Genomic DNA, 13384 nt, shown 5'->3' with positions numbered 1-13384 from the left:
ACTCAATCATCAAGTGCACCAAATAAATCACAAGTGATTCAACTTACTTTGAGGTTTGCTTGCCACTGCTGATGCTGTTAGATCCGAGTAGTTTGCTGCTGCGAAAACATTAATAATGTTAGAGGAGACATGCAACTGCCTATTATCGAAGACAGGGAAAGTTATCAAAACTAAAACAACATGCAAATTGCCGGTCGCACACGCTTTTAGGGCTTCTAATATCCTAGGCGAGGTAATAATCCCGATAATGATAAATCAATACCACATAAATCTTACGAGAAGGTGTGGGGGGGGACCTCCCGAAAGGGGTTTAGTAGATATGTTGTTTCGTTTCTAAAACTATCTCGTTACTGTTCATTTACATGGAAGTTGATGGATTTTGTGATTTTGGCAATGTCATTGATGAGAATCTCATCTGTAATCTAAAGAGTACCAGCACTCTGTGCTAGTCTTTTTAATGTTTGTCCTCACTTATACCATATGCCAACACTACACCTTTGAAGAAATGCAAAAGGTATAAGTTCGTTTCGAAAATTTTGTCCGTTTTTATTTCATGTGTTTTTGCAGCTCTATATCTCAATAAATATTTATTTTACTGTGCCTTGGTATATACCAATCGATAGAAAATGTGCTCTATACATTGATGCTGATGATTTTTTTCTCCAAATTTTATATTTTAATTTTCTGCCTCTTTTCAGCTTATTACTATACAGTGTGTGAAAGCCAAATGGAATAAATTCATTATTTTGGGTTACTGTATAGTATTTCCAATACCAATTGGAACAGCACAAAGAAGGAATTCCCGCCTCGACATAGGCGTCGGCATATTATTTTTCAGTGCTAGTTTTTCAGTTACTTATTCTTACAATCATAGCAATTGATCACCCCATGAAAAAGTTATCTCAACTGAATTTTTCCACCATGGGTAACTATGAAAAAACTTCGAAATTTAAGCTAGTTGATTTCAGAGTCGAAAAGTCTAAAATACAATGAAAACACAAATAATCACACCGAATTCTCGTCAAACATATGTTTACAAAATAGTAGAGGCCAACAAAATTGCTAGAAAAATCAAAATTCTTCTTCTCTATATTCGGATGAGGTGGAATCGTCATCGGGTTGAATAACGATCAGATTTATGGAACTTTGCACATAATATTTGTTCTTTGAATTGAAAGGGTTATATTTTTAGGAGTGATTAATTTTTGGGATGGAAAGTTTTTGGTTTTCTACAACTCCACCTTGATACAAAAAAATGGATGAGAGAATCTTCCAAAGAAAGGAAGGAAGTAATCAATTTGAAAATAAGTAACGCTATACATGGATGTGTAGATCATGCAAAGAAGTAACTTTCAGACACAAACTGAAAGAAAGTCCTCCTGAAACAGCTACTTTCATATAAACATTGAATTACAGGAAAGAAAATAATTCTTTCGAAACAAATACTTCTATATGAACACTGAATTATACAGAAGATACTTTTCTCTATTCAGTTTGTATATCAAACATTTGTTGAGGAATAAGAATCAGATATCACTCACATGACTTCTACTTTGAATGAATGGTAATAAATTGTATTATTATTATCATGGGTGTCAAACCAAGTTTCCTAGAGGTAGATTATATGTCTGCTGGATTCTCGGTAGCTTTTCATTCGCCTCAAATATTCTTGTTGGAGTTGAACAATGCGTGTCGATTCCATTATGACCCTCCGATTGTTCAATTTTTTATATTTGAAACCACAAGACAATAAGACACCTCGTAGAGTTTCTAAAGATTTGTAATTGTAATCGGGATAGTCGAGTAATTTATAACAAATCATTTCCAAGGTTGATACTTCATTTTTTTGGTATATACCATAAATTGTTCGCCGAATCACATCTTTTGTAGCACCATCAACGTTTGCGAATTTTTTATTCCTTTGTTTTCTTTTCAATGCATGGTCAATGACATCCCCTATTTTAATGACTCGAAGAACTGTCGAACGAGATAGTTTCGTTAACTCGCATATTCTATTCACAAAAGCATTCTGTGAAGTGTAACAGTTTTCCTTCTTCAAGCATTCATGAATATTTAAAATTACCTGCTGAACTTGAACATGTAAGTCCTTATTTTCAAATTCCGGATCCCTGTCGATTGACACAGATTCCTCACACATAATGTTATCATTTGTTTCAAAAGGTCTCCAGAAAGCCAGAAAGCCATGTATATATATATATATATATATATATATATATATATATATATATATATATATTGATGAAAGTACCCAAAAACACTGAGATTTTCACAAAAATCGGTTTAACCGATGAGATTGGAACCTTTGGTGTAAAAGTTGAAAACTTTTTCTAGAGATCAATTACCCTAACACCAAACTGATATTTTTGCACTCGACGCGCGTTTCGCTAACAAGGTTAGCATCTTCAGGAGTAGCAAATTGATACTGAATCTAAAGACAAGGGTTAGCTGTTTATATACCTGAAGTTGTTTGGTCCGATGTGGACTTTGTTTGTTAAATGATGATTACCCTAATCGATTTTTCGGTAATTAACTAGATTAAAAAGCGGACAAATTAATTTGCAGATAGTGGTTCCACTAGTTAATTACCGAAAAATCAATTGGGATAATCATCATTCAACAAAGTCCACATCGGACCAAAAAACTTTAGGTATATAAACAGCTAACCCTGTCTTTAGATTCAGTATCAATTTGCTTCTCCTGAAGATGCTAACCTTGTTAGCGAAACGCGCGTCGAGTGCAAAAATATCAGTTTGGTGTTAGGGTAATTGATCTCTAGAAAAAGTTTTCAAAAATCGGTTTGCAAAACCACTCACTACCTCACCTAACCCCACGAATACACCGCACTGATAAAGAAATATTGTGAAACGGACAAAAAATTAGTATTCAGCCAGTCCAGCTAGCCGAGCCTTTATTCCTCAACTACATTTGATAGCACGTTTACTAATTATCTGTGCGACTAGGGGCCACAAGCAAGAAATGTTTATGACTGTACTCTTATTTTTATTGCCCTTCCAATTGGGAATGGATAAACTATACTTCCATTTGTATAAAGTTATCTCTGTCAAAATTTTTGTTTGTTACAGTTTCAGACCCAAAAAAATACCAATCTTTTTTGTAAAAACCCAAAGTTGATAAGGCAATGGAATATAAAACAATAACTGTTTTATTTTACCGTTCGATTGTTGCCTCCAATTGTTGGATAACAGATAAGTAATTAAATATTATTTCTTCAAATAATTACCGAAGCTAGCAAAGCAAATATTCCAATTCGTCGACAGTTATCAAATTCCTATGTACTTCTTCACATTGTGTTTTGTAACTGATAATTTCTGTCGTATATCAAAAAGCAAATTATTTTCTGAAATGCAATGTTTTCGTCAAAAAGATATTACTGGTGACAATCATTGATAATTTGTCTGGGTCAATAATTCTCTGACACAATATCCTCATTTCACCCATGACCCCAATTTCTAAGGAACAAAAATTGTGTGATTTTGAATTGACGTGACTTGAATAAGTAATATACGAGGTCTGTTAAAAAATTTGGTGAATGTTCACATTTCGAGGGCTACGAACTTTGTACACAGTTTCAGCTGTTGAACATGTTCATTTTGTTGGTGACAGGCACTGAGTTACAAGTGCTCTGCGTGTTCATACATTTTCTGCTACCGAATAATATTTATCAAAATTTTGAGCATGAAGAGTGTAGAGACGAAATTCATTCCGAAATCACTGAAATTTGACCGAAAGTAGGGGTTGCGCCTCTCCAGTCCACCCCCACTCCTCCACTTTTGCCGTCATCTTGTCGACCAATCAGAAGTTACCGCGCGTATAGCGGGAAATTCAAATTGTTCTCACTTCAACAGTGAGAACAATTTGAATGGAACAATGGAACTTTTCATGAAAATTTAAATAAAAATTTATCGGTTACGGAATTGCACCCAGGTCGTCGGCGCAGTATGCTTGCTGTTAGCCTCGACATCAACGTGGGATATTGGAAATAATTGCGAACTGTTGATAGCGATGGCCTCAATTTGGTCACTGATTCGCTGTTCGCATTGGTTCTCGTCCCAATTCAAAGATTCATCAATCCATTTGAAAGAACTGCAATTATGATTTTAAAAAGGAATCGTAAAATACGGTGTCCAGTTATGTATATGAATAATGAAACATTTTTCCTGTAGTTATCTGTGTTAGAAGTGTTTCAGAAAGACGTGCTCAAAAACACTTGGAATGTTGACAGTGGTATACCGTGATAGTACTCTGAATCAGGAATTTTTTAACAAATAGTAACAGGTGATTTTTCAAGAGATATAAGACTTGATTTTCAAAACGACACAAAAAATTTGAAAAAACTGATGAAATCTTTACTAGAATCGATAGAAGGATCAATATAATTTAATGTTTGAAGATGATTTCATGCAAATGTCCGCGGCTCCGCTTTAGCAAGGTCCCATTTTGGCACACTCTCTCTAACATATCGACCGGTATTTCAGGTATAAATGCTTCAATATTGACTTCCAGAGCGTCAGTCGTTGCTGGTTTATCCCTGTAGATATGAGCCTTAACATGACCCCACAAGAAATAATCCAAAGGCGTTAAATCACACGATCTAGGCGGCCAATTGACGGGCCCCAAACGTGAGGTAAACTGCTCTTAATTGGGCCATTGTTTCGCGTGCCGTGTGGCATCGTCTTGTTGAAATCACATGTCAGGCATGTCCATTTTGGGCAACAAAAAGTCGTCAATCTTCACACGGTAGCGCTCGCCATTCACAGTAACGTTTCGGGCATTGTCGTCTTTGAAGAAATGTTAGACGTTGTGGGAGGTCGTGTGGCTTCAATTCTTGCACCAGCTGTATCTTATAAGGTTTCACACCCAAATCCTTTCGCAAAATTATCCACGTAGTGGAGTAACAGAGGCCAAATTGCTGCGAACGGCGGCGAATCGACATTTCACGGTCATCACGAACAATGGCGGATACAGCCGCAATATATTCTCTTCGGTCCTCACTCTAAGTATGCGTGTTGGTGGTTTAATGTCCAATAATGTAAACTGGGTTCGAAATTTAGTCACAAGCTTCCGAATAGCTACCTCAGTAGGCCGGCGAAACTGCCCATAAATTGGAAGGAGTGCACGATGCACTTTCTTCACCGAGCAAGAATTTTGATAATAAAATTCAATAATTTGCAAGCGTTGTTCATTAGTAAGTCGAAAGGGTCATAGCTGGTGACGAATCATAAGTATATGATTATGAAGTCGAAACCAAAGTTCAATCGTCCCAATGGAAGAGACCAGTACAGCCAAGACAAAAAACCATGCCATCAAATGTCAAAGTTTTGCTCACGGTTTTCTTATATTACCATGGCGTAGTGCATCAGGAGTTTATGCCGCATAGTTGTACGCCACAATAAGCAATATTATCTTGATGCTATGTTCCGCTTGCCAGAAGCAATATAAAGAAAACGTCCGGCATTGTGGAAAAATAAATCATGGCTTTTGCATCACGATAATACACCTGCTCAACGTAATTGCTTGTTTGTGATTTTTCGGACAAAAACAACACCGTAAGCATGTCTCAGCCACCGTATTCACCAGACTTTTTTCTGTTCCTATCGAAAATTGAAAAAACGCTGACACAACTGTATTATATTTGAGGGGGACTACTTTGAAGGGAACAAAATACATATTGACGAATAAATAAATATTTTTTGAGAAAAATAAATTGTCACCTTATTTTTTGAACAGACCTCGTAATAGAGAGACGGGTTCATTTTCCTCAAGTGTTTTAACTAAAAATCACAAGTGTGCAATTCAAAAGCATCTGGCTTATGGTATTGATAGATTTAGATGTCTACAATTTAAGATATGTATTGTCATTAAGAATGTGATTAGAAGTTATCAAAAAAACACTGAGGTTATATTAAAATCGCGACTATGCTTTTGGATTTTTGACCTTCCACAATCTGAAAATTAAATGAATCTAGATCAACAGAGAATCTGCTCAAGAGTGATGAAGACCAAACAGAAAACTTCTCAAAAAGTTACCGCTTGATGTAAATATAAACCTCTGAAGGATTCTCTTAATCAGTAAGTTGTCGTTGTTCAACAGTAACTTCTGTTATTTGACCATTCTGCTCAACAACAAAAAGAGTTGAGATTTTCATTGACGTATTAATGTTTTAGAGGCCGAAATACGCTTCCATAGGTATCTGCTTCGACTTCTGCCGGAGAAGTATGAAAATTTGAAATCTCTGACAAATGATGAAGATAAGACAATTTCGAAATGGAAAACTGCAAGATACAGTAAATTTTTCAAATGAATAAATGGAAGCCGGCTCTGCCGACCTAACTTGTCTTATTTAATGATTTCCGTTACTGAAAAAAGGGCTAAGAAATTATACAACACTTATCTTGAAATTTCGAAGGCCAAAATCCGCCTCCGTCTAAAGAAATGGAAAAATTTAGGTCTATACGCAGCTCTTCCTCTCCTGATTATTTCTATTTCTCAACTTCTCAGACAGATGTCAAAAGAAGGTGAAAATACCTAAAGAAGGTCAATAAAAAACTGCTATACAGAAAATAACTTTCATTCAACATTTGTCTTCGTGAAAAATATATCAAAAATGCAGTGATAATCATAATAATTATAATTTTTTTAGTCTCAAGAAACACACAGTTTTTAAACACGTCAATAAATTTTCTAAAATAGGTTTGAGAGGATAAGATTCGTCAATATAGTTTCTAAAAAATGCTTGTAGATGAATTAGAGTTACAAAAAAATACAAGTTAACAAGATAAAATTCCAATTGTATAAAAATTGACTAAAATGTAAAGCCATGAGCTTTACAAATTAAAAATCACATATCTAACATATATATCTATTCAAAGTTGAGTAAAAGTTCAGGATGTGACCACACAAAAGCGTCTCTTTCTTCTTGAATAACTTCGAAAAATTGATCAATTTCATTTAAAGGATGTTTGGTTAATATTTTCTTCAATAAGTTTTTGAATCTTCTGAATGGCAAGTTACGAAATTCGACAGATAAGGCATTGTATAGCTTAATTCCTATATTATCTATTCTTTTCAACCTATTAGCTGTAGGAACAAGGTTTGATTTATTTCTTGTATCATGTCGGTGAATATCCTTGTGAGCAACTTCATTCATCAAGTTTTGTTGAACAAGAAGCAGATTTTCATAGACAATAACTGAGTATAGGGTCATTACTTTTGCAAATATTGGTCGACACTTTTCATCATAATTGGCAGAGATTATGCTTCTTACTGCAGATTTTTGAATGACAAATATTCTATTAAGATGTGCCTTTGATGCATTATTCCAATTGATCATACCATACCTAAGGACGGAATGAAAAGGTGAATCATATGTTGCAAGTGCCGCACTTTGATTTATATTTTTAATTCATCTGATAGCAAAAACTGTCTTGCTAAGTTTACTACACATGCTATGTATATGGTCTATCCATTTCAGGTTGGAATCTATTTGTACTCCCAAAAATTTGGTAGAATTTTTGTTATCTCGATTTAAGCAAATTGTTTCAAAAGTTAGAGTTTCTTAACAGAGCGAACTAGAAGTTTTTTCTTTCTACACCTGTACAAAGTTTTCTATTACAATTTTTAATGTTTTCAGATTGTGGAAGATGGAAAGTCCACTAAGCAATATTGAATAACTAATTGCACCAAAATTATTTCCAACGTCTTGCTTTTATGCATGTTTTTAGAGAATTTTGTCATGGCAACACTTAAAAGGCACATCAATAACACAGGAACAACCTATTGGTTTTTGGATCATTAACAGGCTTTCCACATTTAGTACTTAATCTATAAACTTTAGTTTTAGAAACTCCAACAACATACCTATCAATCCCATAATTGTATTTTCAAGTGACCTTTCTTGTTTATCACATGACTAAAATAATTTGGGAACAGAAAATTTATTTACATATTTTTTCAATTATTGCCATAGCCTAGTTGGAATTTCACCCTCTTCAAGAGTTCAAAGATGACACAGTAACAAGGAATGAACATATTTGGAACTAGAGATAAATAAAGGGGACAGCCCTGACAAACACTGTTTTTGATCTATTTGATTGAGTCCATGTATTGAAGCGACTGCGGAATTCCAAAGCAAAACACGAACACAAAATTCAAAAGCTAGTGTTGACAAAATATATACAGATATAGAAATTAGCATTTAACTTACCCACTTAGAGTTGGGAACGGCCGTACGTTCATCAACCTATAGTCCACCAGATATATTTCGGGCGAGGAATGACAAAACGCAAAACGGAAATTTTGAATGGAATACCTTTTCTGCCAGTATTTAATCGCTTTAGCTGATTGTGATGACACTACACTTCTTATTTTGAGAGCACGAAATCAACATGGCGGAGTTATTTTAATTATGACGTTCACAGCGTGACATCGACGTTCACGTGCCTGAATTGAACTACGTTAATTGACTATTGCATTCGATTTACTAGTTTGACTGGAATTACAAATGTTGAGATGAATATCACAAATATATAAATAAATAAAAATCTAATATTTGGAAGGGTTGCCTTATGTCAATTGTCAAAGACAATCGGTGTTGCCAATATAAGAATTAGATTGTGATCAAGATTAGATAGGCCCACAGAACTATAATTCTAAGTTATAGTTCTGTGGATAGGTTTTATTCGGATTCGCTAGTTGAACGGTTTTCGAACTGTCAAATGTGTACACTTGAGAATTGAATAGTTTTGCGCTTGTCTACTCTCAATAATCAGTTGAATAACTATTTGGAAACGTCTTAGAATCGTTCGAATAACTAACCCGAATAAGCGTATAGTAACCCTGATTTCTGTCTTATAGAAACATGTGTGACAACTGCTACAAACTATAGGAAACAGTTTTTATCGATGTGTACGCTGATGTTGACTTCAAACAATGATCGTTCATGCTTTTTCTCTATACTCTGGCATGTTGAATAACATGGCAACTCATCATTATTTTATTTACTAGAATCATATAATTCATATATCCTCTTCTCTTTGGTGAGGTTATGGTAGTCTTTTGCTTTTTACGGAAACTCTCCATAGTTTCCAAAGATGGTGTTATTGAGTTTCATTTGATGTTCGAAAGTTGTTATTGTACATGTTATTATTGTCAGTTACATATCTAGTTCAAGTTCATATTGTCCATTTTTGAGTTTCAGTTGCTGTTTTCATTGTATTTATTTTCGATTAGTCGTTTCAATACTCAAATAACGTAACGGTGTGAACAATTAGCATGACAACTCAACGATAAAAAATAAACAAAATAGCCAGCAGAGGAAAAATACATCTATTACAAATTTTGTACTTTTAAATAAACTTTCGAAATCGAATTGATGAAATAAACTATTGCCATTTGGCAAGGAAGTGTTTATTATTAAGATTTTTGTGATCAAAGCTACTCAAATTAAGAGGTATGTCATTCACACCTAATGTATATTCCAAAACCACGCCTAAAACAAAGCCGAAAACAAACCGAAATCACACATCCATCCCTCAGGCACTAAAATAGTAGGAAAGTCTCCTTTATCTTTGATATTCGTGGACTGAGTTCCCTGTAGGTCCCATAGATGGCGTTTTTGCCACAATTGACAATATCACAATATTAAGGCATACCACAATATTATGGCGTTATAAAACTTTATGTAATCTCCACGAGATTTTAAGCTCAGATATAAAAAATTAAAACTGGTGTGACTGCTATCATTTAATATTTCCAAAACAAACTTAATTTCATTTCGCAGCTTTATTCCTAGCATACCATTTATAAAAAAGGAAACAGACTTAGTTCTAAATTTTTGGGAGTAATATAATTGACGATAAACTTAAGTTTGCTGATCACATTGTAACCCTCAATAAAAAGCTAGCTTCAGGGTGATTTGCAGTGAGAATAACTTATAGGGAACTTAGTCTATCTGCTGCTAAATCGGCTTATTTCTCACTCATTGATTCCCGTTCAATGTATGGAATGCCTTTCTAAGGAGTGAAAAATGTATGTGATATACCTTTAATATACATACAAAGTACGGTTAACTTCAATTTTTATATCTGTATTGTTTCTTTATTATATAATATATGTCTTCAATATCCGTATGTATTTGGATACAATTATTTAATGTACCTATGTCTATATTTGTGCAGATATATCTTCTCGCTGTATTTAAGCTATTTTAATATGATTTGTACTCTATATGTATGTATATGTGTGTATATATATGTATATAGTATAGATGATGGTAACTGAAGAAAATTTACAGCTTTATCAATAAGACCTGATGTTCTTTGGACAATAAAACATATTATTATTACTATTATAATTATAATAACCGTTAGAAGTAATTATTAATCTTGAGTAACTTGATGTGTAATTACTGATCCGATTTCGGGTTTAACCCCATTATTAAGTATAAAACTGTCCAGTTTTATACTTGATAATGGGGTTATAAAAGCCATAAAGGATTCTGTTGAATAAATATTGGACGCTCAGTAATAAATTTTAGATTTTTCAATGATATCATAGTCAAGAACAATATTTGGCCTGGTAGATTTTGATGGAAAAAGCATTCACAAAATGTTTATTCATAAAATTAGGTTTAGGATATGTTATATATTCTAGAAAACAAAATAATTCTAGACTTTGTAGAAAATTGTAATTAACATTTTGCTTTACTTGGTAAAAAAAATTAAAAAAAGATCGCTGCGGACAGGATTCGAACCTGTGCGGGCAGAGCCCAATGGATTTCAAGTCCATCTCCTTAACCACTCGGACACCGCAGCTGTGAGAGACGGGTCGCGATTAACGTATTCGAATAGACATGAAAACATAACTCCACATACAAAAGTAATATTTATTATAATTTATAGTAGAATTCAACTGGTTTTTTGAATAAGTAGTGGGATTGGTTGAAAACAAAAAATACAGTAGAAACCACAAAACAGCCACACATAGAACGGTAACGGCAATGTTGACGACAGAACCTCTTTTCTCAGCGCCTCCAGTGTTTGGCAGCCGAACCTAAGATATATAGCGCGAAATTCAAATAGTGGCTGTTCGCATTTTACTTTTTTGTTGAAACTTGTCCTAGAGATCAATTACCCTAACACCAAACTGATATTTTTGCACTTGACGCGCGTTTCGCTATCAAGGTTAGCATCTTTAGGAGAAGGAAATTGATACTGTATCAATTTTCTTCTTCTGAAGATGTCGAGTGCAAAAATATCAGTTTGGTGTTAGGGAAATTGATCTCTAGGAAAAGTTTCAACTGTTACACCACAGGTTCCAATCTCATCATTTATTGTTATTGTTGCTTCACTACCGGTCAGGTTTTGATTCCACAGAAATCATCTGGGAAAAACCTTGACCAATCAAAAATATCAACAAGTGAAGCAACAATAAATATGTGAACTGAATTACCTCAAATTATGATCAACCATATTTATTTTCAGTTAAATTTGTGTAAATATGGTAATGAAACTATATGAACTCAGTTCAAAATTTATTGGAAATACGTAAACCTCAACTTACACTAATGTTTTTTCAATAAACGATTCTTTTTCTTCAAAAATTTTTCATGAGCAGACAATATAATTGGATCAATGAAATCGCTGTTTGTCTGGGTGTTCAAAAACCTAATGAATTTTTTATCTTTTCCCCTAGTAACCAAATTGACTTTTCTACACCAAAAATACAAACAGCATCTAACAATCAGATGACACAGTTTTGAATCATTGTCAGAATGATCTGGACAGTTGACTAGGTTAAAGGATAGTTGCTCCAGTATAATTTTCACCAAAATTTGTGAAATATTTCTAAAATTACACAAACGTGGTATCAAGTAAAATAATCTAGTTACTGATTGGGAAACTAAAAAGGTTAAAACTGTTCCTGGTTTTATCAATTTTGATTTTGGATACTGTCTTCCTTCAACAAAATCAAGATCCTGATCATGATCCCTAAACAGCATATTATTTTTACAAAACGTGCATGTAATGGACTTCATGATTTTTTTGGTGATATATCCAGATATGTAAGTAATGGTACACCTCCCTATTTTAGTTCTTTGATACAGATTAATACTGGCTGTCACTTTCCGAAGATTGCACACTTTGCGAAGGGTCCACACTTTCTGATGATCCTGTTACAAAATAACGTAAATTGTCTAAAGCTCCCTCACTGGCATCTTCTTCACAGTTACTTCCTGGTGAATGTGAAGACATAAAGTTATTCACTAGAAGCGCTTTGAATGATGTGGTAACATGTAGAGCACTCTACCGTAAAGATGTTTGGCTCTGGGGGTTAAGAGAGACTGACGACCAACTTTGAGATCTCTCAGTACACTGTTCTTGGTTTTGTATCCTGAAATAAATAATAAAAAATTATATAGACATTTGAAAAATAAATTTTAATATCATTCAACAATTAAGTTCAATAGATATTGTGAATGGGCCCCTTACTAAGGAAAAAGTTAAAAAATGGTATTAATGATGAACATTCCAAAATTTTTTTATTCAAACCTTGGGTAACACTGAGAATTTCATTTCTGGAAGGTGTCCAGCATGACGTAGCTGAGAAAGTTGATGTTTTCTGTTAGGTATCACCTATGGAAAATTAGCTTCATTCTTATTATAGACTTTTTCATTTCCAGAAAACTATTTCTCAATGTTCAAAAGAAGATGTCCAAAAGTAAACTTTTCCTAGTTTTCGAATAGTGATTTCATTTCAAATTGGTAGCCATATAGTCTCTGTACATACCTTGTGTAACGCTTATTCTATTCCTTGTTGGTGTCCGGAAATGACTTGCTCAAAAGTGGAAGTTGAAGGCTGGTTTATATAGCTATTATCACAGCTTCCATGACCTGAAAAATTACATGAATATATAATTTCTCTTTCTTTCTTTCATATATTGTGTAAAATTAACAAATTGGTATGTATGATGAACATTCCAAGATTTTTCTTTTCATACCTTGGGTAACACTGATAATTTCATTTCTGGAAGGTGTACCAAAACAAATTTCTTGCTCAGGTATGGAAGTGGAGGGCCGACACATGTCCTCATATTGTTCTTGGCCTATAAAATGAAATTGCAGCATTTGTATGGATTTTTTTCTATAAACTACATATATTTTGGAACTACAGTTCCACAGAAGACCTACTCATTCTTGCCATACCTCTTGGTTCTTCGATAGTTTCTGAAAACATGTAGAACACTATTATTCAACCACATGATAACATCTCTATTTTTCTGCAAATTCATATAGCAATACTTATGGTGCACTCGATAAGTGGTTAATCTAATTGTTGTTTAAT

General features: G+C 33.9%; 1 protein-coding gene and 1 non-coding gene across 4 annotated transcripts in view; both read right to left on the bottom strand.

Moving 5' to 3' along the window:
- The window catches only part of lqf (epsin homolog lqf), a 39709-nt gene extending 31080 nt beyond the window's left edge, over nucleotides 1-8629 (bottom strand). The window contains exons 1-2 of one of the 3 annotated variants that reach the window (XM_023159260.2): nucleotides 8247-8629; nucleotides 48-98 (exon numbers count right to left, since the gene is read on the bottom strand). The gene's annotated coding sequence lies outside the window, so the exon portion shown is untranslated. The remainder of the gene's footprint in view (nucleotides 1-47; nucleotides 99-8246) is intronic. The other 2 variants (XM_023159261.2, XM_023159262.2) reach the window with 2 other exon arrangements.
- A 2143-nt stretch (nucleotides 8630-10772) lies between these two features.
- Nucleotides 10773-10854, bottom strand: TRNAS-UGA (transfer RNA serine (anticodon UGA)). The gene has a single exon. It is a non-coding gene; the product is annotated as a tRNA-Ser (tRNA).
- Between the last annotated feature and the right edge of the window lie 2530 nt (nucleotides 10855-13384).

Source organism: Leptinotarsa decemlineata, unplaced genomic scaffold (genome assembly GCF_025532065.1).
Source record: "Leptinotarsa decemlineata unplaced genomic scaffold, Ldec_3_MD MMD2_P_RNA_scaffold_2, whole genome shotgun sequence".
In the NCBI taxonomy this organism is placed as follows: Eukaryota; Metazoa; Arthropoda; class Insecta; order Coleoptera; family Chrysomelidae; genus Leptinotarsa; species Leptinotarsa decemlineata.
This window is presented reverse-complemented; position numbering and strand designations above follow the sequence as displayed.